Source organism: Rhinoderma darwinii, chromosome 1, assembly GCF_050947455.1.
Source record: "Rhinoderma darwinii isolate aRhiDar2 chromosome 1, aRhiDar2.hap1, whole genome shotgun sequence".
Classification (NCBI taxonomy): domain Eukaryota; kingdom Metazoa; phylum Chordata; class Amphibia; order Anura; family Rhinodermatidae; genus Rhinoderma; species Rhinoderma darwinii.
In genome coordinates, this window is record NC_134687.1 from 591348599 (window position 1) to 591375248 (window position 26650).

General features: G+C 44.4%; 1 protein-coding gene across 8 annotated transcripts in view; it reads right to left on the minus strand.

Moving 5' to 3' along the window:
• Nucleotides 1–26650, minus strand: part of UNC13B (unc-13 homolog B) — a 352877-nt gene that overhangs the window by 146980 nt on the left and 179247 nt on the right. The window contains exon 1 of one of the 8 annotated variants that reach the window (XM_075839897.1): nucleotides 15917–16524. The exons of 6 other annotated variants lie outside the window; for them this stretch is intronic. The gene's annotated coding sequence lies outside the window, so the exon portion shown is untranslated. Of the gene's footprint in view, nucleotides 1–15916; nucleotides 16525–26650 lie in introns of those variants that run through there. One more of the 8 variants, XM_075839888.1, reaches the window with a different exon arrangement.

Below are 26650 nucleotides of genomic sequence, written 5' to 3' on the forward strand. Positions count from 1 at the left end.
TTCCCTGACATCGCTGTCCATATATGGACAGTGTGTCAGGGTCTTCCCCAGAGCGGAGTCCCGTGCAGAGCGCTAGTACAGGCTCTGCTCCGGGACTCTGTGGAATTCCCGGACATCGCTGTCCATATATGGACAGTTTGTCAGGGTCTTCCCCAGAGTGGAGTCCCGGGCAGAGTGCTAGAAGCGGCTCTGCTCCGGGACTCCAGCTCTGGGCAAGCCCCTGACATCACTGTGGCAGCATCTGCGGAGGGAACTGTGGCAGCATGTACAGAGGACACTGTGGCATTATCTAGGGGTGTGTTGCATTATCTACAGAGGGCACTGTGGCATTCTCTAGGGGTGTGTTGCATTATCCGCAGAGGGCCCTGCGGCAGCATCCGCAGAGGGCCCTGCGGCAGCATCCGCAGAGGGCCCTGCGGCAGCATCCGCAGAGGGCCCTGCGGCAGCATCCGCCGAGGGCACTGCGGCACTATCTAAAAAGGGGCTGCCCAATCCTGACATGTGTGTCTGCCAAACACTGCCAACTGAGCCGTCGGACTGCATTTAGCGACACTTAAAACTGGATTGTTGAAATAAGCACGTGGAGAAATCTCAAATTTTAAACCTAGCTGTATTATAGTAATTTAGTATTATTATTATAGTAATATAGTGTTATAGTAGATCAAATAACTAACTGATAAACAATAATTTTGTATTGTATCAAATTTTAAAGTAATGCGGCCCGTCAACTTCCCATTTCTTCTATATGTGGCCCACTTACCCGGCCGAGTTTGAGACCCCTGCATTAGATGTACAGTACTGTGTAAAAGTTTTAGACAGTTGTTGAAACATGCTGCAAATTAAGAATGCTTCCAAAAATAGAAGCATTTGTATTTTGTTAATTGATAAAAAAAAACTAAAAACTAAGTGAATGAACAGAAGAGAAATCAAATCAATATTTGGCGTAACCACCCTTTGCCTTCCAAACAGCATCAATTCTTCTAGGTACGCTTGCACACAGTTTTTGAAGGAACTCGGCAGGGAGGTTGTTCCAAACATCTTGGCAAACTAACCCCAGATATTCTGTGGATGTAGGCTTCTTCAAATCCTTCTGTCTCTTCATGTAATCCCAGACAGACTGTTGTTGTTGTTGTTGTTGTGGGGTGCATATAATCACTTCCAGGACTGTGTTCATCTATAAGCTATGAAGATAGTTCTTAATGACATTGGCTGTATATTTGGGGTCGTTGTCCTGCTGCAGAATAAATTTGAAGCCAATCAGATGCCTCCCTGATGGTATTGCATGATGGATATGTATCTGCCTGTATTTCTCAGTATTGAGGACACCATTAATCCCGACCAAATCCCCAACTCCATTTGCTGAAATGCAGCCCCAAATTTGCAAGGCACCTCCACCATGCTTCACTGTTGCCTGCAGATACTGATTATTGTACTACTCTCCAGCCCGTCGGCGAACAAACCACCTTCCGTTACTGGCAAATATTTCAGATTTTGACTCATCAGTCCAGAGTACCTGCTGCCATTTTTCTGTGCCCCAGTTCCTGCGTTTTCGTGCATAGTTGCTTCGCTTGACTTGGTTTTCATGAAGACATGGCTTTTAGGCTGCAATTCTTCCATGAAGAACACTTCCGGCCAGACTTCTGCGAACAGTAGATGGATGTACCTGGGTCCCGCTGGTTTCTGCCAGTTCTGAGCTAATGGCAATGTTGGACATCTTCCAATTTCGAAAGAAGGTAAGCATGATGTGTCTACAACAGAACCAGGAAGGTTGGAACCAGCGCTGGGAGTGTAGTTTCAATAAAAACGGAAATCAAGTTTCCATGTTTAATTAGTCTCGGTTAAAATCGAAGCACAGGGGCTACGAAAGAATAAAGTGACGGGTAGGTACAGTCCAGAGTACAGAGAGAAGGAGAGAAAAGGCGGTAGCCTACGCGTTTCAGACCTTCGCTAGGTCCTTAGTCATGGCTTATGAGCCATGACTAAGGACCTAGCGAAGGTCTGAAACGCGTAGGCTACCGCCTTTTCTCTCCTTCTCTCTGTACTCTGGACTGTACCTACCCGTCACTTTATTCTTTCGTAGCCCCTGTGCTTCGATTTTAACCGAGACTAATTAAACTTGGAAACTTGATTTCCGTTTTTATTGAAACTACACTCCCAGCGCTGGTTCCAACCTTCCTGGTTCTGTTGTATCTTCTGCGTGTGCCGACACGAGGATCCGTGCTGCTGACTCCTATATCCTTCCTGTGACTAGGTGAGCTGGAGGAGTTCCTTCATATATATTTTTTCATGATGTGTCTAAGCTGATGCACAAGTTGCCTTGGCCGACCACTGCGCCAACGGTCCTCAACGTTGCCCATGTCTTTAGGCTTCCTCAAAAGAGCTTGAACAGCACATCTTGAAACCCCAGTCTGCTTTGGAATCTTGGCCTGGGAGATACCTTGCTGATGCAGTATAACAACCTTGTGTCTTGTTGCTGTGCTCAGTATTGTCATGGTGAACCTGCGACATGAAACAGTCTTCCACAACCTCACCTTTGTAGCAGAGTTCGGCTGTTCGTCACCCAGTTTTAAGCCTCCTATACAGCTGTTTCTGTTACAGTAAATTACTATTTCAACCTACATATGAAAATGATGATCATTATCACCTGTTCGGTATAATTGATTAATCATACACCAGACTATAATCCTACAAAAATGTGTGACTTTGCGCAAGTGTACCTAGAAGAATTAATGCCGTTTCGAGGGCAAAGGGTGGTCACACCAAATATTGATTTGATTTTTTTTCTTCAATTGCCTAAAACTTTTGCACAGTAATGTACATTGGCCAAACCCACCGATTTCTGCAGTGCCAGCCTGCCATTTATTGTGTTTGGCGGTGTCCTGACTCTCCCCCAGGGGCAGATGTCAGTAAAGATAAGTATCGGGCTGTTGAATTACAACATGCCCATTTCTTTTGTTCTACTGTACTGTCTCCCTTTTAAAAAACACATGCACGCGTGGCCGAATGTGTATGGAGGAGTCGGGAGGAATAGCTGTTGGCCGAACAATCTTTTAGCCGACTGCTATCTCAGATGTATGGCCAGCTTAAGTGCTATTAACGTGAAATGGAAGGGTCTAGGAGTAACCGCTCAGACACAAAGCGTTAGACCAAACAAACTCACGGAGTGGGCCACAGAGTGCTGATGCAGGTGGCATGTAAAAATCATCTATCCTCTGATGCACCACTTGTCAGAGTTTTCCAAACTACCTCTGGCAGTGACATCAGACCAGAACTGTGCTCGCAGAGCTTCATGAAACGGGTTTCAAAGGTCGCTGGACACTTGCCTAAGATCTCCATGCACAATACCAAGCATTGGGTGGAGTAGTGTAGAGCACGCCACCACTGGACAGCGAGTTTTGTGGAGTGATGAATCACGTCTTATTATATGGCAGTCTGATGGAGAAACCTGGTTTTGGCGGATGCCAGGAGATTGATACCTACCAGAATGTATAGTGTCTACTGTAACATTTGGTGGAGGAGGAGGGATAATGGTCTTGGGCTGTTTGCAGGTTTTCACTCCTTATTTACAGTTAAGACCCTTTCCTGTTTTAGCATGACTGTGCCCCTCTGTACATAGCGAGCTCTATAAAAGGCAAGCTGTGATGAGTAGCTGCACAGAGCCCTTACCTCAACCCCATCCAACACCTTTTAGAAAAATCAGAAAATGGATTTTGAGCCAGGCCCTCTACTTCAACATCAGCGCCTGACCTCACAAATGCTCTTTTGACTAAATGGGTACAAATTCCAACAGACTCTCCAAAATCTTGTTGAAAGCCTTCCCAGAAGAGTGGAGGCTGTTATAGCCACAAAATGGAGCCCTACTCCATATTAATAGCCACGTTTTTTTAATGGGATGTCCAGCAAGCCTATATAGGTGTGATGGTCAGGTGTCCACATACTTTCGGCCATATAGTGCAGCTTGGATGGGAACTGTAGCCACTTCTACCAGAGAACAGGCTGACTGTTCGTGTTAGACAGACCTTTAAAATCATGGAGACCGATTTAAAGGTATGAACAATTTTTTGTAATTTTTCCAATGCATCAACATTTTTTTTTATCTTGATTGAAATATCTTTTGTTTTGCATATACAGCGCCTCTGCAGACCTATGTGTTTCCATGGTTACAAGAAAACCACATGTAATAAAATTCTGCCGTTGTATTACTCCACTTCCTCGGCCCGCTCTTCATGACAAACTAGAGACAGTCGAAGAGGGGACAGATAGAAGAGCAACACTGTATGCAGACAAAAAAATAATTATTATAATTTTTTTTACATTTTCAATGCATTGAAGGAAAAAACAATACACATACATAATCCAGTTTGTCCCTTTTAACCCCTTCAGGACTGAGCCTGTTTTGGCCTTCAGGACGAAGCCGATTTTTCAAATCTGACATGTGTCCCTTTATGTGGTGATAACTCCGGAATGCTTTTGCCTATCAAAGTGATTCTGAGACTGTTTTCTCGTGACATATTGTACTTTATGTTACGGAAAAAATTTGGTCGATAAATTCAATATTTATTTGTAAAAAACACGAAAATTTGAAGAAAATTTGCAAAAATTAGCATTTTTCTAAATTTAAATGTATCTGCTTGTAAAACAGATAGTAATACCACACAAAATAGTTACTAGTTAACATCCCCCATATGTCTACTTTAGTTTGGCATCGTTTTTTGAACATTATTTTATTTTTCTAGGACGTTACAAGACTTAGAACTTTAGCAGCGATTTCTCATATTTTGAAGAAAATTTCAAAAGCCGATTTTTACAGGGGCCAGTTCAGTTCTGAAGTGGCTTTGAGGGTCTTATTTATTAGAAAGTCCCCATAAATCACCCCATTTTGAAAACTGCACCCCTCAAAGTATTCAAAACAGCATTCAGAAAGTGTTTTAACCCTTTAGGCGTTTCACAGGAATTAAAGCAAAGTAGAGGTGAAAGTTACAAATGTCATTTTTTTTTTACAAAATTCATTTGTAATAAAAAAAATTCTATACCACAGAAGTTTTTACCCGAGAAATGGAACTTATTATTTATTGCCCAGATTCTGCAGTTTTTAGAAATATCCCACATGTGGCTCTAGTGCGCTAATTTACTGAAATACAGGCCTCAGAAGCAAAGGAGCACCTAGTGGATTTTGGGGCCTCCTTTTTTTTAGCATATATTTTAGGTATCATGTCAGGTTTGAAGAGGTCTTGTGGGGCCAAAACAATAAAAACCCCCAAAAGTGACCTCATTTTGGAAACTACACCCCTCAAGGAATTTATCTATGGGTATAGTTAGCATTTTGAACCCACAGTTTTTTTGCAAAATGTATTTGAATTAGTATGTGAAGATGAAAATCTACTTTTTTTCTGAAAAAAACGTAGAATTTTTTTATTTTTTCAAGGAATAAAAGAGAAAAAACACCCCAACATATGTAAAGCAATTTCTCCCGATTACAGCAATACCCCATATGTGGTAATAAACTGCAGTTTGGACCCACAGCAGGACTCAGAAGGAAAGGAGCACCATTTGGATTTTGAAATTCTGATTTTGCTGGAATAGTTTTCAGTGCCGTGTCGCGTTTGAATTGCACTGGAGGGAACAAAATAGTGGAAACCCCCGGAAAGTGACCCCATTTTGGAAACTACACTCATCAAGGAATTTTTCTAGGGGTAAAGTTAGCATTTTGACCCTACAGTTGTTTTGCTGAATTCATTGGAATTATTCTGTAAAGGTAAAAATCTACTTTTTTTCTGAAAAAAGGTAGCCATTTTTAATTTTTACAAGGAATAAAGGAGAAAAAGCACCCCAACATTTGTAAAACAATTTCTCCCGATTACGGAAATATGCCATATGTGGTAATAAACGGCTGTTTGGACCCACAGCAGAGCTTAGAAGGGAAGGAGCGCTATTTGTCTTTTGGAGATCAAATTTAGCTGAAATGGTTTTTGGGTGCCATGTCGCATTTGCAAAGCCCCTGAGAGGCAAAAACAGTGGAACCCCCCAAAAGTGGAAATTACACCACTTAAAGAATCTATCTAGGGATATAGTGGGCATTTAGACCCCACAAGTCTTTTGCAGGATTTATTAGAATTAGGCCGTGAAAATGAATATCAACATTTCTTCCACTAAAATGTTGTATTTTTTCAATTTCACAAAGGATAAAGGAGAAAATGCTGCCCAACATTTGTAAAGCAATTTCTCCCGAGTACGGCAATACCCCACGTGTGGTCATAAATGGTTTTTCATTAGAAAGTAATTAACCCTTTCTGGACTGATCCATTTTTTTCTTTTCCTTTTTAGTTTTTTCCTCCCCGCGTTCCAAGAGCCACAACTTTTTTATTTTTCAGTCAATAGAGCGGTATGAGGGCTTATTTATTGAGGGACGAGCGGTCGTTTTTATTGGTACCATTTTTTGGTACATACAACTTTTTGAGCACTTTTTATTACATTTTTAGGTAGAGCCAAGGTGACCAAAAAACAGTGATTTTGCCGTTTTAAATGCTTTATTTTTCACGTGAGACGCTCCATGCATCACCCCCCCCCCACACTACGACATGCTATGTTGTGGTGCGCGCAGGGGTTAATGTGCAGCGGATGGTGCAGAGTAAAAATTACAATTTTCCACTCATATGCCATTTTAGTGCACTACATGTTATGCCCAGTTTGTGCCACTGAAGACGAATACCTCATAAAATATTAAGGGGGTTCTCCTGGGTATGGCGATGCCATATCTATGGGCGTAAACTGGTGTTTGGGCACGCTGCAGGGCTCAGAAGGGAGGGAGCAGCATTTGGCTTTTGGGGCGCAGATGTAGCTTGGTAGTAGTTCTGTTTGGGGTTTTACTGGTGTCTCAATATATAATGTGGGGGCATATGTAATCTGTGCGGGGTACATCAGGGTACATGTTATCTGTGCGGAGTACATCAGGGTACATGTCATCTGTGCGGAGTACATCAGGGTACATGTTATCTGTGCGGGGTACATCAGGGTATAATAAGAGGGTATAATAATGCAGTAAATAAATAATAATCTGCAGATATGTGACCGGTGTCGCACTGATAAAAGGCGCCCGATCTTATCCGCTTTTGGAACACTGCACATTTTGCATCGCCATATTCTGAGAGCCAGAACGGTTTTATTTTTTTTCCACCGGAGCTGGGTGAGGGTTTATTCTTTGTGGGACAATCTGTAGTTTTCATTGGTACCATTTTGGGGTACTAGAAATTTTTTTGATCACGTTTTATTCAATTTTTTGGCAAGCAAGGTGACCAAAAACCATCAATTCTGAAACTGTTTTTTATGGCGTTCACCCTGGGCTATAAATTACCATTATATTTTATACTGCGGGTCGATACGATTACAGCGATACCATACGTATATAACTTTTTGATGTTTTGCAGCGTTTGTGCAATAAAATCACTTATTTATAAAATAAATTCTTTTTTGTGTCACCCTATTCTGAGAGCGACAACTTTTTTTATTTTTCAGTCAAAAATGCGGTGTAAGGGCTTGTTTTTTGCGGGACGGGATGTAGTTTGTATTGGTACCATTTTGGCGTACATGCGACTTTTTGATCACTTTTTATTGTCGATTTTGGGAGGGGTGGTAACCAAAAAATTGTGATTCGGGCACTGTTTTTCGTTTATTTTTTTCGCGGTGTTCACCGTGCGGGAAAAATAATATTACAGTTTTATAGTCGGGATCGTTACGAACGCGGTGATACCAAATATGTGTACTTTTTTTATCGTGTTAATTTTTTTCCTATAATAAAAGACTTATTATAGGAAAAAAAGCATTCTTTGTTTATATCACTTCTAACTTTTATTTTTACACTTTTTCAAAACATTTTTATTATCTTTTTTTTACTTTTTTTACTTGTCCCACTAGGGGACACTTAGACTTGCAGCTCTGATCGCTGCTGGAACACATTACACTACACACGTAGTGTAATGTGTTGTAACTGTCATTGTGACGTAACTGTCACACTGACATGAAGCAGAGGAGGAACGGCCGGAGGCTGATCCTCCGAGGCTTCCGTACATGGCAACCCGGAGGTCATTGTCTGGCCTCTGGTTGCCGTGAGAAGGATCGCCAGCCCCCGCAAATACATGTGGGGGGCTGCCGATCCGCTGTAAACCTCTTCAATGTGGGGATCGCAATCGACCACCGCATCGAAGGGGTTAATTGCCGATTTCAGCGGCGACAGGCCGCTGATCTGCAACAGGGAGAGCAGGGCTGACACCCTGCACAGTTAACCGCCGCTGCGGTGTAGCGCCGCGCGGCGGTTAACTGTCAAAGCACTGACGTTAATGAACGTCAAGGTGCGCGAAGTTACTGCACACATTGACGTTTATTAACGTCAAGGTGCGGGAAGGGGTTAATATAAAGCTAAGGCTAAGTTCTCGTCTTGTTTTGTGCAAGTCTGTGGTATGCGACATCCAGGGGCGTAGCTAAAGGCTCATGGGCCCGGGTGCAGGAATTCAGCTTGGGCCCCCCTACCCCTCCCCAGCACCACCATCATCATCAGACCCCTGCGCGCTCCTATGCCCAGACGCCTTGCCCAACAGCCCCCGTAGTATAATGCCCCCACACAGTTAATGCTCCCATAGCTGCCCCCACACAGTTAATGCTCCCATAGCTGCCCCCAATATCAGCCCCCCCATACAGTATAATGCCCCCATATGTGCATAATTACTTACCTATCCCCGTTCCCACGTCGAGTGGAGGATCCTTCGCCTCCTCCGGTGTGTACTATGAGTGACTCAGCGCAGGCAGGCACGATGATGTCGCTACATCCCGCCTGCCTGCGTCGAGCCGCTCACGGCACAGGGAATGCTGGATCATGGAGATGTCAGCTCCTTGCTCCAGCATTGATTGGAACCGGGACCTCGGTGAGTGACTCACGAACCCCCAGGCGGACGCGACCCACAGTGTAGGGATGTCACGATACCAAAATTTGGACTTCGATACCGATACTTTGTTTACTTTGCCAACAGTAATAAAAAATAAAAAAAAGTTCTTCCATTTTCTGATGTGAGGCACGAGGTGTGATGATGAATTTTGAATGTGCCTCACACTAATAGTAATTAACCTCATCATGTTTCTCAGTCATAATGGGTTAATGTGTAAGGTACATGATGGGGTTAATTACTATTAATGTGAGGCACATGGAGGTTCATCATCGCACCTTGTGCCTCACAATTAGGCCCCATGCGCACGACCGTAAATAACCTCCATTCACTTTCATTGAGCGCAGACACATTTCCGTAGCGCTACGGATGGGTGTCCGTGCCGTAGAAATGTTCCGAAAATTATGGAACATGTCCGTCCTTTTGCATTTTGCGGGTCGTTCTCCCATACTTTGTATGGGAGCACGGCCCGAAAATGCGGGTGGCAGTCGGCGACCGGCCGTGCCTGCAATCGCGGGCCCTGATTGCGGGCACAGTCGTGTGAATGGGGCCTAAGTGATAGAAAGCAATTTTTATTTTATTTTTTTACAGAGTACACATCATAAATGATGCAAAAAAATTGTTGTGCAGGTTATTACGGGCGCGCCAATACCGAGTATGTGTATGTTTTATGTATTGAGACTTATTTTAATGTTTATTGTAAAAAAGTGTATGTGTATTTTTTTTATTTAACATTATTTTATTTTTAAACTTCAATGTACTGGCCTATAGCTATACGCCAGTACATTAGCCTGTGTACGGATAGTACACAGGCAGTTGTTAGGACATACCTCAGTATGCCCTAACAACAGGAAATATGGTAGGACAGCCCTGGGGGTCCTTCAACAGACCCTGGGCTGTCTGCCCATATATGGTATGTCCCTTAATCGCATCACAGGAATTCCCTGTGACGCGATCCAGGGGCATCCCCCCTTCTCACTTTCCCCTGAATGCTGCAGTCAGCTGTGATCGCAGCATTCAGGGGAATAACGGCGGAGATGAGCGGTTTCTCTGATCTCCGCCGTTATAGAGCGGGGCTGCAGCTGTGTAATACAGTCATTGCCCCGCTCCTGATATAAGTGTGCGCGCGGTCAGCATGTGGAGATGCGGCCGGCGCTGCACTAATGAGCGGCGGTTCAGGCAATGAGGACAGAACATGGGGGTGTTTTGTAGCGCGCCCGCCATGTTCTGTCTTCAGTGCCGACGCTCATTAGTGCAGCGCCGGCCGCATCACATCATCCTGACGGCGCGCACATGTTAGGACTCAGGAGCGGGGCAGTGACTGTATTACACAGCCGCAGCCCCGCTCTCATACACTCATGTGTACTATACTGTATTGTGCAGTTTGCGGTGGAGGAGGGGGGGGGGGGCTGTGATTTAACGCTCCCCCCATCTCCACCGCATACAACACAATACATTACAAGGCATCACATACATTACATTACAATACATAACGTTACAACACAATACATCACATTACACTGCAGCTTACCTGGAGTCCTCCGCACCTACTCTTCTGCTCTGTCTGGAAGCCGTGTCACGTGACAACACGGTCACATGGTACACTAAGTGTACCATGTGACCGTAACCCGGAAGTGCCGGCTTCACGGCACAGAAGATTTTTTTACAAAAAATGCTGTATGGCAACGGGGGCCCGTGGGCCCCCCAGGCTTAGGGGCCCGGTCGCAACTGCGACCGCTGCGACCCCTATAGCTACGCCACTGGCGACATCGTATACGTTTCTAAAGTTACAAAAATGTACTGTAGGCATTTGTAACATACTCTTATAGGTTTTTATAGGTTTGTGTCCGTTCTTACTTCTAAAAACGTATACTTTTTTGTTCTTGAGCAAAATCAAAATTTGTAAAGTTAATATTTTCCAAATATGGTGACTACGTCGGGTTGAAGATTACATACGTAGTCATAGACTTCAATGCAAGCAAAAATGTAGACGTGTGGTATACGTTTTGGAAAGGTACTGGAAAGCGTAGTAGACTACGCTTTGCAGGACATGGAAAAAAAAGGATAGAACGCAAGCTCACGAAACGGATGCACAAGCTGCACCATTAGGGCATCCGTCCGGACCATAGAAATAAACGCACACGCTATGGTAAAAGTTTTGACTGTTTTTTTCACGTTAAAACGTGCACATCAGACGTAAATTAAAAACGAGATGTTAACTTACCTCCTCGCTTTTCTCCTCCGGATCACCTGACCGCACTGCGGCTCATACAGCGTTAGAACATGGTATGTGACGCAGCATCAGGATGTTGAGGACGTGCTGCGTCGCATATAAGGCCCTGATGCTGCTTGGAGTGAGGATCTTCTATAAGCCGCAGCGTGGTTAGGGGACCAGAGGGGGAGAAGCGAAAAGGAGTGGTGGGGAAAGGTGAAACAATTTTATTAAAGCGGTGTGCGACTCTTAATAAATTTGTCGCATTGTATTAAGGCGGAGTAGAAAAGCTAAATCTGCAACTGAAACACCAGTCTTAAGGGCCTTTTACACCGGCCGACAATAGGCCAGTGCGGCGCTCGCTTGCTCCGGTCACACAGAGCTATGGATGACTCTGATCGCTCGTCCCCATCCATTATCATCATGTCGGCAGCGCGTCCCCCTGTTTACACAGGCAGATGTGCTGCCGACAACGATATTTTACTTTTTTAAAACGTTACGACCAGCAGATGATCCAGCGTTTGCTCGTTCATCTGCTGATCGTTCGCGTTTACACAGGGCAATTATCGGCAACGAGCGTTAGATGAGAACGCTCGTCCGCATGATAATCGCCCAGTGTAAAAGGGCCTTTAGTAATTCGGCTTCCTCCACACCAAGTACCTGTCTATACTGTATATTCCTCAGTACTGCAGTGAGTCCCAGAGCTCGGCTTGTACTGTTGGAAAAACGTGATATTCCAGCCAGTGTGCAGATCTCTTACGGGAAGATATTTAGATCTATGGATAAAGATCAGCATTGCAACACTTCAAATAAAACAACTGAGCCATCCCATGAGAAGAACTTTTTTTAAATTTTTTTAAATGGGGCTAAACTTAGCTCAGCACAATGAGGAGTGTAACCCTAAAGGCTGGGTTCACACGACCTATTTTCAGGCGTAATGGAGGAGTTTTACGCCTCGAATTACGCCTGAAAACACGGCTCCAATACGTGGCGATGACCTGTAATTTTACGCGTCGCTGACAAAAGACGGCGCGCAAAATAACAGCCTCGTCAAAGAAGTGCAGGACAGTTCTTGGGACGTAATTGGAGCCGTCACACGGCTGCATGTATTTCTATGTGGCTATTCACACAGCCGTTGTTTTAACGTCTATGAGGGATCTGTGAAAACTAACCCCCATGGGTGCAAATCGGCTGTGAAAAATTGCCATTATTCATACGTTCCTCTGAATAAAGCCTTTAGGGTGAAAAGAAAAAAAAAAAAAAAGCGTGAACTGGGCCTTATATGAGAGTACTCTGAAACACTGTAACAAGCCCTGCACCTGTGGGGACATAATCAGGATGGGATTTTAGCCTCTGGAAAAGAATGTTCCTATTCACAGACCGCAATCAGAGATCTTGTAAATGGTGTAGAATTGAAACAAAGTATTTAAAAAAAAAAAAAAGCAATTTTTAATGATACAGCGATTAAACTTTATTTTTGACATAAAACCAGAAGTCCCCTATTAGATTCTTAATATCGTGGACTCGGCTCGATGTAAGTGTATTTAGCCGGAGGCCGTTCTGTAACACTCCTCCCTTCATTTGTCATTTGTGTAAAATGTGAGAAGAAACATGGCTGCCCGGCAGCAATGATATTACTGGGATTTAGTCCGATAAGTTTAAGAATTTGAGCGCAGCCCGTATCCCAGCTGCTGTGCACTGTAACGTCTACTACAGGAGAATAAGCTGGAGGTGAGATGATGGCATTGGGCATGGCAGTGGTGGTCATGAGGGAAGGCCGGACAATGCCCTCCTCACTGCTCTTGGAGCTATATTCTAGTGTTGTATAAAATATACACCCTCTAGATCTGCGCCCTCTATGAAACACTGCATACACTGAGCTCAAGAACGATGTAATACACTTGTTAAGCTGTGGCCATGGGCAAAGATTTAGCACTGACTAACCAATGCTTTACTATAAGCCCAGATTCACACGAACGTGAGGAAACTCGGACGTCTGAGGTGCCCCCATGCGGGTGCCGTTTTCATGGATTCCCATAGTTGAGTCTATGGAGGGATCCACGAAAATGGAACAAAATTGGACAAGTTCTATTCTTCAACGGCCCTTCCCACGGTCCGTTGAAACAACGGCCGTGTGAACATCCCCATTGAAATACATGCGTCCGTGTGATGACCGTTGTTTTATCGGACGTACTCTACGTTCGTGTTAATCTGGCCTAAGTCACCTTTACACCATGAACAAGCACCATCAATTTACTACTTAGAAAAAGTAGCGCCAAGGTAAATCACTGGCATATGCCAACACTTGCTGATTGTTGGGGGGGGACGGGACTGCTGGGACCTCCGCCAATGACGAGAATGAGGCCCCCATTGCCATCCAGGCGCTGCACAGAAAACAGTTCAAGCTGTAGGACCTTCACTGTTCCTAGCAATATACCTTCACTTACTACAGCCAGAATACCCCTATATATGGATTTTTCGACTTTATGCAAATAAAAGTTTAATCAATGTACTGTATAATGAAAAGTTCTAAAACAATTTCAATTCCTTACCATTTTCAATATCTCTGCTTGCTCTCAGTAAATGGGAACAGAATTTTTTTACATCTAGATGTTGAAAACCCATTCTGATCTAAACCTGCTTACACAGGTGACAGTTTGTAACAATTGCATTCAGTCTAGACAACCCTCTGAATTTGAGCTAAACAGTTCAGACCTCAAGCCGATACATTTAAGGGCCTGTTTACATCAGCGTCGGGTTCAGTTTGGGGTTTCCGTTCATCTATTCCGTCAGAGGAACAGATCAACACGGATCTGCACGGATACATTGTAACAAACTATCAAGAAGGGAGAGAGATTTGTGCTGTTGTGTTTAGATCACAGAGGATTGCCCAGACTGGATACAATTGTAGCAAATTCTAAACTGTAAAAAGCGATAGCCCTGTGCAGGTTTTCAGCATCTGGGTGTAAATCAGAACGTTTCTTTTCACTTACAGCCATCAGAGATCTTAACCAAAAGACCAATATAAAACGCAGCCAAACTTTCACAATCCTCCTAACAACTTGTTAAAAGGGCAGCATCAACCTCTGTCATTTCAGTATCTAAACTGTGACAAGTGCACCTTCTAACCGATCACCACCAAGATGGCCTTGGAGGCTGCAAAACCTGAAATAAAAAATTACATGGCCCCCGTAAACGGACGAGATCGACAGGGAGCGCGAGATCGAGATACTTCATCTTTTTCAAGCTTATAGAAGATGATTTGTGTGAGATTCTACAACAGGAGGAGGAGGAGGTTCACTTGTTTGTGATCTGGGGGGAAGCAAAATTTGCAAATCTATTAAACAGAATAAGAAAAGTTTGCTGAAAGTAGAGAGAAGCAGCTGGAATCCCATACTACACCCTGCACAGTCTACATACCAGTCATTTTCATTTACTTCAAACTAAAACTTCCTTATTGACTCAATTACTAAAGAATCCATAGACTCGACAAGCCCTAAAGAGATCAATTTAAGGAGAAGCGCAGATTGCTGGAGACGACCATCTAAAGACGGAAGAATTCTGCCCAGGCGAACCGCGTCAGTGTCCCACAAACCGAACAAGGGATCCCAAGAATGCCGTCAATTCTATGTGTGCTCGACCAGCATATACTATAGGTATCAGTGTGTACTTATTCTTATACGACGCCTACATATTCTTTAGCTCTTTGAGGAAATCATCACTCCCATCATCCCCCCTTCAGAAGCTTACAATTTAATCTTCTGTTACACAACGTATCACTTCCATCATCCTTGACCCCAGCAGCTCACATTCTAATCTTTCTATGTCATACATAATGTATCACTCCCATCATCTCAGTCCCCAGGAGCTCAAAAATCGAATTCCCCTATGTTATATACAATGAATCACTTCATTATCCCTGACCCCAGCAGCTCACAATCTAATCTCTCTACATTACACCCAATGAATCACTCACATTATCCAAGTCCTCAAGAGCAAACAATCGAATCTCTGTATCTCGCACAAAATGTATCACTCTCCCATCATCCCTGACCCTAGAAGCTCTAACCTCCCAGTCTCACAAACACAATGAGACTGAATATATATATATATTATATATATAGGTATCTTATTAACCTCTGTAATTTAAGTGTGGAGGGGACGGGGACTGGAGAATCTGGAGAAAACCCACAAGAACCAGAGGAGAACATACAACAACCATCTTGATGTGGTCCAACCTGGATCCCAGAGGATCCTACTGAACACACGTGGCAACATTTTAAGGAAAACATGATCATTTTTCAGGCTGATTCGAGGTGGTTTCGGTATATAACATTTATCAATTACGACGGTGACTAAATTTCACTTTTTCGCATCTATAGCCAGTCCATAGGACACGAACTGGACGATTTTATGAAGCGGTAAACGCCTCCATGTGGTTCTAAGGCAGCACAGTCATCCCTATTCTCGTTCTTCCAAAAGTCACATTTCAGGCAAAGGTAGGAAATTCATAAGAATTATTGGACGGGTGTAGTAGAGCGGAGTTGGTCAACTCACAGCAAAATCTTGATGTGCGGTCAGTATCCATGCAGGCAATCCTACGGCATTAACCTATGCACAAACGACGCAGCCCCTACTTAAAATGACAAATTCTGCTCTGTTACATCTGTAACTCCAGGGACCAGGAATATAACAGAACTCTCAAGACCTATCGTAGCTCCATAATATCCCCTCCCTCTATGATCCTCCACCCCACACACCCAACACTTACCTTGTAATCTTTACCCACTCCACCGGGTCCCACACACTTGGCAAAGTGAACACACGGTGTGCCAAAAACTTTTGGTGCTCCAGAATGAAAATGTGGGATAGACGTCCCTCCCGGCTGCACATCACTTGTGCTGAGGAGGTGACGGGTGACAAGTGGTGACACAGAGAGACGTCACCCCAGGAGACCAAAAGGAGATGGACTTATTACCAAACATTACTACCCAGGCTCCAAGACTGACAGTGACCCAGGTGAAACATCAGTGGAGCAGCATCGTATGAACTACACTTTTATCCCCAGTCATCCGCGGAAATAATCCCGTTAAGTTGCGCCGTGTCAGTTGGCGAACTTGCAGCATGTTGATGGTAGAAAGGGAAAAGCGAACATGTAAAAGAAAGAAAACCTCTGCTCCTTGCGCCGCTGCGCTCCTCCTCTCCAGCTGCCTCCTGCCTTCAGTCTTACTTATAGATGGAGCAGTATTCCCCTCCTCCCCACCACCCATGTGCACATACATAACACCACAGCCGTGCTAGAACTGCTACTCCATGCAACAAGCAAAGATGAGGATGACGGAACTGGAGCAGAATTCACGCCAATGAATCCCCACAGGGAGAGATTACTGCAGCCCGGGGGACTCGGCAGTTTCCTCTCATTGACAATTAGTGTGTACGGTACATTTAACAGCGGCTGATGGAAATCTCAGTGTATACACAGCTTCCCTGGTCACCAGGGCTGTCAATCACCCCCTACCCACAGCCGTGAAGACAAGGAGCATTCTCAGCTTGTGGAATCCCTTACCAGCAGTCACCATCCCTAATAATATCACCTCCTCTCAACATCCCTTCTCTGTACCCAAATCACGACTCTCAGCATTTCCCCACATCAGCTCCTTCACTCCCAGAAATTCCCCCACATCGGCTTCTTCACTCCCAGCATACCCCATATGAGCTCCTTCACTTCCAGCATCCCACATATCAGCTCCTTCACTCCCAGCATCCTCATATCAGGTATTCATTACCAGTATCCCCCATATCAGCTCTACCACTCACAGAATCCCCCATATGAGCTCACTCACTCCCAGCATCCCCCATATGAGCGCCTTCACTCTCAAGATTCCCCATATGAGCTCCTTCACTCCCAGCATCCCCCATATGAACTCCTTCACTCCCAGCATCCCCCATATGAACTCCTTCACTCCCAGCATCCCCCATATGAACTCCTTCACTCCCAGCATCCCCATATGAGCTCCTTCACTCCCAGCATCCCCATATGAGCTCCTTCACTCTCAAGATTCCCCATATGAGCTCCTTCACTCTCAAGATTCCCCATATGAGCTCCTTCACTCTCAAGATTCCCCATATGAGCTCCTTCACTCCCAGCATCCCCCATATGAACTCCTTCACTCCCAGCATCCCCATATGAGCTCCTTCACTCCCAGCATCCCCCATATGAGCTCCTTCACTCCCAGCATCCCCCATATGAACTCCTTCACTCCCAGCATCCCCCATATGAACTCCTTCACTCCCAGCATCCCCCATATGAACTCCTTCACTCCCAGCATCCCCCATATGAACTCCTTCACTCCCAGCATCCCCCATATGAGCGTTTTCACACCCAGCATCCCCCATATGAGCTCGATCACTCTTAGCATCCCCCATATGAGCTCCTTCACTCCCAGCATCCCCCATATGAGCGTTTTCACACCCAGCATCCCCCATATGAGCTCCATCACTCTTAGCATCCCCCATATGAGCTCCTTCACTCCCAGCATCCCCCATATCAGCTCCTTCACTCCCATCATCCCCCATATGAGCTTCTTCACTCCCAGCATCCCCCATATGATCTCAATCACTCCCAGCATCCGCCATATGATCTCCATCACTCTCAGCATCCCCCATATCAGCTCCTTCACTCTCAGCATCCCCCATATCAGCTCCTTCACTCCCAGCATCCCCCATATCAGCTCCTTCATCCCAGCATCCCCCATATCAGCTCCTTCACTCCCAGCATCCCCCATATCAGCTCCTTCACTCCCAGCATCCCCCATATCAGCTCCTTCACTCCCAGCATCCCCCATATCAGCTCCTTCACTCCCAGCATCCCCCATATCAGCTCCTTCACGCCCATCATCCCCCATATGAGCGTCTTCACTCCCAGCATCCCCCATATGATCTCAATCACTCCCTGCATCCCTCTTATCTGCTCCATCACTCCCAGCATCCCCATATCAGGTATTCATTACCAGCATCCCCCATATCAGCTCTACCACGCCCAGCATCCCCCATATGTGCTCCTTCACTCCCAGAATCCCACCCACATCAGCTCCATCACTCCCAGCATCCCCATATCAGGTATTCATTACCAGCTCATCAGATCCTTAATTTCCTATTCCACCCCCATCCCATATCCACTCCATTACGCTCAGCATCCCTCTATATCAGCTCCGTTACTGTACCTCCCCTCCTCCACCTATAACAGCATCTCCACTCCCTGCTTCCCCCATAACAAGCCTTTCACTCGCAGTATAACTCCATGCCAGTTCCTTCACACACCATACACATCAGATATTAAACCTAAACTGCTGGAATCTATACTACAATTCAAGATGCTATGAAGCGGTGTCGGTTCGGATAGCAGGAATATTCAAGGGTCTATGCCGCCCTCATCAGAATTGCTAAATAACTACGGCCTAAAAACTGAAGTGAGATTCTGAGGAGAAGAAACCAGAATATCAGCAAGGATGAAAAGTGTTCTTTTAGATCTTATTTTCGTTTGAGAAAATATAACTACAGAAATAAGATTTCAACATTCTGCATTCATGACGCAGTACACCTCTACAGATCTCCAACCTGCAACACAACAGCGCCTACTGGTGGAGCAAGAATAAACTGCAGGATGAATGTACAGAGACGTAACTTCACCTGTAGCTCCTGGGCTACAATCCAAAACCTGTAACATAGCCCCTCACCTACCATATACCATTAGAATACTGGTATCTTCTTACGTGGCAGAGGGGCCTTTGGCTCACTCAGGCACTAGGGCCCAGTTACAGCTACAACCCCTATAGGGTCTATATACCACAGAGACAGACCAGACGACTGCTATGGGACCCTTAAAGACATGGTTGTTCCCTTCCCCATTACTATCTCGCAACAAGCCCTCCAAAGAAGAACTACATTGTTAAAAGAAGGGAATTTGCCCAAGGAAAATAGAAAGGCATAATGAGTGGTAAAAAAAAAAAGTCCCACAAAGGCGCCATTTTTAACTTTGCTATAGGGGTACCCTCCCTTTTATGTACACCATTGTTCAGATCTATAGAACGTGGAATACATGTGACTATAGTGCAGGACACATTATCCTGCTGAAAGAGGCCACTGCCATTAGGGAACTCCATTGCCAAGAGTTATTTTTAGTCTGTAACAATGTTTTGGTAGGTGGTTCGTGTCAAAGTAAAATCCGCATTAATGCCAAGACCCAAGGTTTCCCAGCAGAACAATGCCCAGAGAATCACACTGTCTCCGCCGGCTTGTCTTCTTCCTTTAGTGCATCCTGCCATGTCTTACCCAGGTGAACGACACACACGCACCCGACCGTCCACATGATGTAAAAGAAAACGTGATTCATTAGACCAGGTCACCTATTGTTCCATGGTCATGTCCTGATTCTTAGGTGCCCATTGTAGGCACTTTCAGTAGCGGACAGGGGTCAGCATGTGCACTCTGACCAGTCTGCAGCTACACCGTCCCAAATGCAGCAATCTGTGATGCTCTGTGTGTACTGACACCTAACAAAGCCAGAAGCAATTTGTGCTACAGTAACTCTTCAGTGGGATCGGATTAGATGGACCAGCCTTCATTTTCCAGTCGCATCGATGAGCCTAATCCACCGGTTGTCCTTCCTTAGACCACTTTTGGTAGGTGCTAACCACCGCATATCGGGAACATCCCACAAGATCTGCCGTTTTGGAGATGCTCTGACCCAGTTGTCTTGACATCACAGTTTGGCCCTTGTCATGGTCGATCCTACGTTTGCCCATTCTTCCCAACAACATATACATACTATATATAATTAGAAAGCAGCAATACTCACAAAAGGCAGTTGTATGGGTGCCAAGCAAGTCGTCCTGATCCAAGGACTAGATAATGTATATAAAAAGAAATCTTACAGCACTCTAGTATGAAGAAAGTGGTGGTTTATTCAGTCAACAAAAAGCGACGTTTCTGTCCTACATCAAATACTAGTGATATATATAGGGCAAAATTGCCATTTGCATAATTGATCTCATTAAAATACAAATAAAGCGCATAGTGCAAATTTTGCATTTTTTTGCACTATATATATCACTAGTATTTGATGTGTCACTATGCTTGATAAAGGTCCTATTGTAGGACAGAAACGTCGCTTTTTGTTGACTGAATAAACCACCACTTTTTTTCATACTAGAGTGCTGCAAGATTATATATATATATATATATATATATATACACACATATATATATACACACATACATATATACACACATACATACATACACACACACATATACACACACACATATACACACACACAAACATCACTTTCACAAATTTATATTGTTAAGAAATAATTGAAAGGGGTATCATTTAGTTATAGTATAAAAATAAAAAAAATATATATATAGGAAAAAAAAAAATTATTCTACTACCGCTTGTTGCATCCAATGCAGTTTACAACCTAATACTTGAGGATTAGACGTGGTGGCATGTATCATTTCCCTGCAGAAGAAAGATCTTATTTTCTAGAGTAGTAATATGTGACTGGAAGTTTCCTCAGTACTTGAAGGGTTACATCATTATAGAGCAGAGGGGAGGACCACAGCAACAAGTGCAGGAGAGGGGTCACGTCTGGATAAGGAGCCACCCATCCCCCCCTGGGATATACATACAGAACTGGGGGAATGTCCTGGACAGGGCAGGGATATCAAAATTCAGAGATATATGTAGGCTTAGTCCCAGTTCTGGGGGTATGAGCAGAATAGGGACCCACCTTAAAAGAGGTCGCCCCGTCGTGGCAGGTGGGATCACACAATTTGATCAAAATGTACGCTAAGAACCTCACTATTATAAGCAGATTCAGCAGCAATGCATATTTATTTATTTGTGGTGTTTAGGTGGCATTAGTGTTCGCAGTGTGCTGTCGCCATTTTTGGATAGCGCATTCTGAGATATAGATATAAAAGTATCTGAACAGCGAGCTCCATTACCAGACTGTCCACCAATTATACATGTTAGGAATGATGTCACGCTATATGGTGCTAGAAGACCTAAAAAGGGGTTCCCCGAGTTCTTAGAGGAGAGGTCCCCACATTGAGATCCCCCTTTTATTAGCCAGAACAGAGCATTGAAGAGTAGAATCCACTACCCCGGTCAGCGTGACCCTCCATTATATGTAACATAATCCATGTCCCTGCAGCCATCAGTTTACCGCCAGAGTGACTTAGATATGAGATGGGGTCGTTCAGTTAGCATGCATGTAATTGTGTTCCCTTCCCAACCATTTCACAATTTCTACTTGCTGACAGTGAATGGAAGCATTGTTTACATTCAGATAATGAAAACCCTGTTCTGACTAAGCTGTGTTTCCACGGGCAGATATGCGCCCATAAGAAGCGGCGATCACCGATAACTACAGGTCGATTGGCACTTAAAGGCCTTTTACATGTGCCAATGTAACTGTATAGGGACGAACTCGCTTTAATTCAATGCTTCGGGCCACATACAGTCTACATAATGTCCCCAAGTAAACCGAACGATTCTTTTTAGAGCAACATAAGAGAATAAATCAGCCGATGAACGAGCATTTGCCCAATGTTTGGCGCGTGTAAATGGGCAATGATTCGGTGCGAACGTTCGCTTGCCCAATCATTGGCACATACACCAATTAACCTTTAGTTCTGCTCACACGGCTGTAAGGTGCGTTACTCGAGAGAGAAAGGGATGTTTTATGGCCATCTGTATCACAGCGAGTATCAAGGCTATTGAAAGGGGTACTAAGCAATTGCATTGACAACCTTTCCATTTACACAGGATCTGAACCGTAGAACATATGACAGTTGTAAAGCCACAGTTAGCTCCATGGTACTTATAAGCCAAAAATATATATAAAAATCCACGGAGGACATAAATTGTTGACATAACTGGGTTAAATTAATTTATCATCTCCTCCTCCAGATACAGAAGATCGCGGTAGAGCACAAGGAGGAGCAGCAACACTGGAGAGTGAGGACCCAGGACTGTCACGGAGTATATCTGTAGTCCTGACCCATAATCCACCTGTACTGGACACACATAGCCAAGTGTACACAGGATCTGAGCCCCTGACAAGAGACTGAGCAGGAACCATGGACAGCAATTGATATGAATGGGTATGAACTGCGTAATGCTTAATTTCCCCTGTGGTGTCGCTGTAGGGATGTTGAACACTTGATCAGAATGCAGCTGATCGCTGGGGGTCATTTTGTGATCTGCTTGTTGTCAGGAGACCCTTCTAACAAGTAGGGTTTATCCAAAGCGGAGAACCTCTTTGATGCTCAGCAGCAATGGACGTGATATAACTAGAAATCGCAAGATTATCAAATGTAAAAGATGAATACGAAGGCTTCGGCTTAAACGCTGGTACAGAATTCAGATAAAGGACAATGTCTACATACGGCACTGGGGCAAGGAGGGGGGTTTAGAGGAAAATAAGCACACAATTCCCAAAAATCATTAGCACTGCGCCAAAAGATACACCAACAATACGCTGAGGTTGAGATCCCATAATGCACTCTGAGTGAATTACAACACCACAACTCCCACAATGCACCCTATTAGTACATGCTTTGTAGAGGCATATAACCAGTAGGGAGCAGCAGTGGGATGTGAGATTCTGCAGCCTGAGAGCTACCAGGAAGCCAGCAGAATTGAATTGTGAATGCAGCTCTGGCTAGGAGTGGAGCATCAGAAACATTGTAACAGAAGAACTATGAATGTAGCCCTGGATTTAACTGGGGGTATAAAAAGCAACGTAATAGCAGCATTGTTAATTGCTGTATGGAATGATGTAACAGCAGGATTGTGAATGCAGCTCTGGATGTGAATGGAGTATAACACATTATGTAGCTGGTATGTAATTTTAAAATGACAAAAGCAAACGTTTGCCCAAATTTTGTCTCAATTTAGCCTGTAAAACAATACTCCAAAGTGGAGCTGCTTTAAAGTATAATAATAGTACAGAGAGCTGTAATTTCATCAAGCATGCGTTCATTTACATCCATTCACAGAAGAACTCTTCACATCTCAGACAAAAGGCATCCCTCAAAGTTCTCAGCTAAATACAAAATCTGACTAATTAAACAGCAGGATGGCGAACAAACGCTGACAGCGCTAGAGAATGTCCACCACCCATCCCCCGCAACACCGACCCAGGGGTCTATGATCCGGAAAGAGAAGATTTCTCTCCATGTGGGTAAGATTTTATTTTAATAAGGAGGCAGTTTGACTTTTCAGTTACCAACTAGTAAAAACTTCCAAAGAAATCAACAGAAAAACAACAAAAAGAAGGCGCCAGAGGCAAACATTTTAGACACTGTGACCACCAGGTTCTTCAGACTTGTCCAGCTCTGGCTTAAAGGGGTAGTCCACTCAAGACAGCTTCTGTCCACATCATACACACATGATGCGTAGAACGCATGGATCTGCAGCGTGGATTTCAAGTTCTCATGTACACGTTGCAGAATTTTACAACAGGTAAATTGACCTGTGGAGCAAATTTTAACATCTTGCCTTTCCGTCTCCGTCTTGTCCGTATCGGACAAGTTAAAAAAAACAAAAAACCTCACCCAATTTCACAGCATAATTTCCAAACATCAAAAAACGCAATATTAAATGTTGATTTTATCTGCGGTTTCGATGTACATTTTCCGCATCAAATTCTGCAAAGTGTGCATGTAGACTTAGGGTATATGGACATCTTTGGACGCTCTCTATTAGGCTAGATTCACATGACCAAGTGCAAACTCGGACGTGAAAAACGTCAGTTTTCATGGATCCCTCATAGATGTGAGTATAAGGAGGGATCCGTGAAAACAGAAGACAATAGGACATGTCCTATTTTTCAACAGACCCTTCACACGGTCCGTTGAAACAGCCGTGTGAGCGGCCCCATTGAAATACATGCGTCCGTGAGACGGCGGTTTTTTTTTTAACGGCCGTCACTCGAACGTATACAACGTTCGTGTGAATAAGCCCTTAACCAGCTACAGAGAGCATCTCCTGCTCTGGAGAACGGAGAGCCACCATGTATAGACTGCAACAGACACCGTATTTTATTACATTTCAGCAGAAGAAACGCGTTGGTGCTGGCAAAAATGCAATACAATAGCATGCAATGCATTATGGGATGACGACGAAGCGATCAGGTATGCACGTTCAGAAGGTTCAGGAAACCAGAAGAGTGAATGCAGCTCTGGATGTGACTGGAGTATGAGATTTAACATCAAGATCAGTACAAGATAACTGCAACAAGCATTTACAAAAAGGATCAGCTCTCTAAGTAAAGTTTCATTTAGGTTTCTACATTTTAAAAGCTTCAGAAATAAATCGGAAAAGTAGGAATTTTGTGGCAACACATCAAGAAGTAATTACGATAAAGTCACACAGCCGAGTTTAAGCCTCAATAACAGGGATCCATCCCCGCCACGCTCTCCTTTACCTGGAGAACAGGTTCCTCGCGGACCTGGGATTTGTCCAGCTTCTGTAGATTGGGGAAGAGGACAACATGGATGATTACGAGCGGGATTAGTCAGTAAGGTCTGGGGTCGTTCTGATAGTTTTTGGGATTAGGACTGGATTAAGCACGTAATAATGTTTTACTGTACAAGGCTGTGGCCGCAGATTCTGAATAGGTGATTAATTTTACAGACTATTTCCAGACAAGCCCGATAACTGGGCACAGCTCACAGTGCAATTGTTGTGCAATCTATGGAGGGGCATGGGGGGTACACCATAATTGAAGGTGGGCATTTTGGTAATCTACATAAAGGCTTTGTCTTGGGGGGCTGCCTTCTATGAGCTAGAGTGGGGAGCTGCTCATTTGAATGGCCACTGTGAAATACTACATTTAGGTGGACAGACAAACAGCGGATAACCAGGGATAGATAAATCACACCCCTGTTCGGGCCTGTTTCCATCAGCGTTGCCTTTCCGTTAGTCAGTAAGTGCTGCACTTTTGATTCCGTCAAAATATCGGAACCCTGTCGCAACGGTGACAAACGGAAACCATTAGCAAAGCATCCGTCACCACAAACGACTTCCGTTTGCCTTTCAGTTGAGGGGTCCCCCGACAGAAAGACCACGCCGATGTGAACACAGCCTTAACAGCTGAGGGCCTAGCTCGCTTCGAGACTCCATAGTGATTTATCTCATGGGATGTGTTACGATGTGAACTCGCAGGTCACTGTGTTTTTATGCAATATTGCATCAGAGAAAATCACCAGTCTAAAAATCACGTGCACAATTTTCTGAAAATTTGCATTGTGTTATCTTGATCACATACTGAAGGCAACTTTTTTTTTGTGATTGCGATGTACATATGATTTCATAAAACCCCATAGGGACACATTAGGAGCAATATCAGTATCCATAACCGCATCCTTTTACTCACTGTGAAGTCTAAGGCCCAGTTCACACAGTTTTTTTTTGTGAGGCAGAAAAAAACCTGCCTCAAAATTCCTTCAGGGACACTTTGGACAAATGGTCATACCACTGATTCCACAACCAAATCAATGTAACGCCGATCTGTTAGTTTACCTGAAATGAAGACTAGAGGGGTCCGGTTAACATACATTATGCCACCCCCCCACCATAATCCCAGAGTAGGATCGGTGTGACATTCCCTTGTGAAGGCCTCTTCATGGCATTGCCCACGTGGTCTCCAGACCAATCTCTGGCTATCATTACATCCGAGACAAAAGCGGGACTCATCGCTAAAGAGGATAGACCTCCATTCCAGCCTCCATTGCCGTCTTGCTGTGCACCATAATAGCGGTATTGGGTGGTCAATGGAACACCTGTATCTGGACGTCTGTCTTGTCGCCCAATGTCGTACAAATGCCTTCTGATGGTTTGTGTCGAAACGGATTGCCGCCCTCAGGATGTGACGTCCAATTTCACTTGCAGTAAAGAAATCGATCACTATGCGCCATTCTTCCAATCAGTCGATCCGTCCGTGCAGAGGTTCACCTCCGCTCACATCTTGCCATCATTTCCGTAAGTTGTTGTTCTCCCAACCTCCGGCACACGCAACTTTGAACACTGCTGACATCTTGGCCTAGGCGCGTAGCGATCTGCCGGAGTGATAAACCAAGATCTCTTAGTTCAAGTATTCTGTCCCTTTCCGTTTGTGACAAGTGGTGATAACTGGCACGTCGATGAACAGGAGGCATCACAATCATCCCACACAACTTGATCCAATTTTTGAGGTTTCATGTGGCTAAAAAAAAACCCTTGCTGTCAATCTGGCTTTTATGCCCCCCACATGCCACAGATTGGAGCTCGGTGCTTGAAAATGTGATCATTTGCAGATTCTAGCGACACCTGCTACTCCCTCGATTTTCATAACCTTACGGCTTGGTGTTGCAATTTCAATGTTGAGGAGAGTATATATTCTAGACTTGTTCTGCACAGATGGTAATGCAAGGGTAACAATGAGGATTGTGG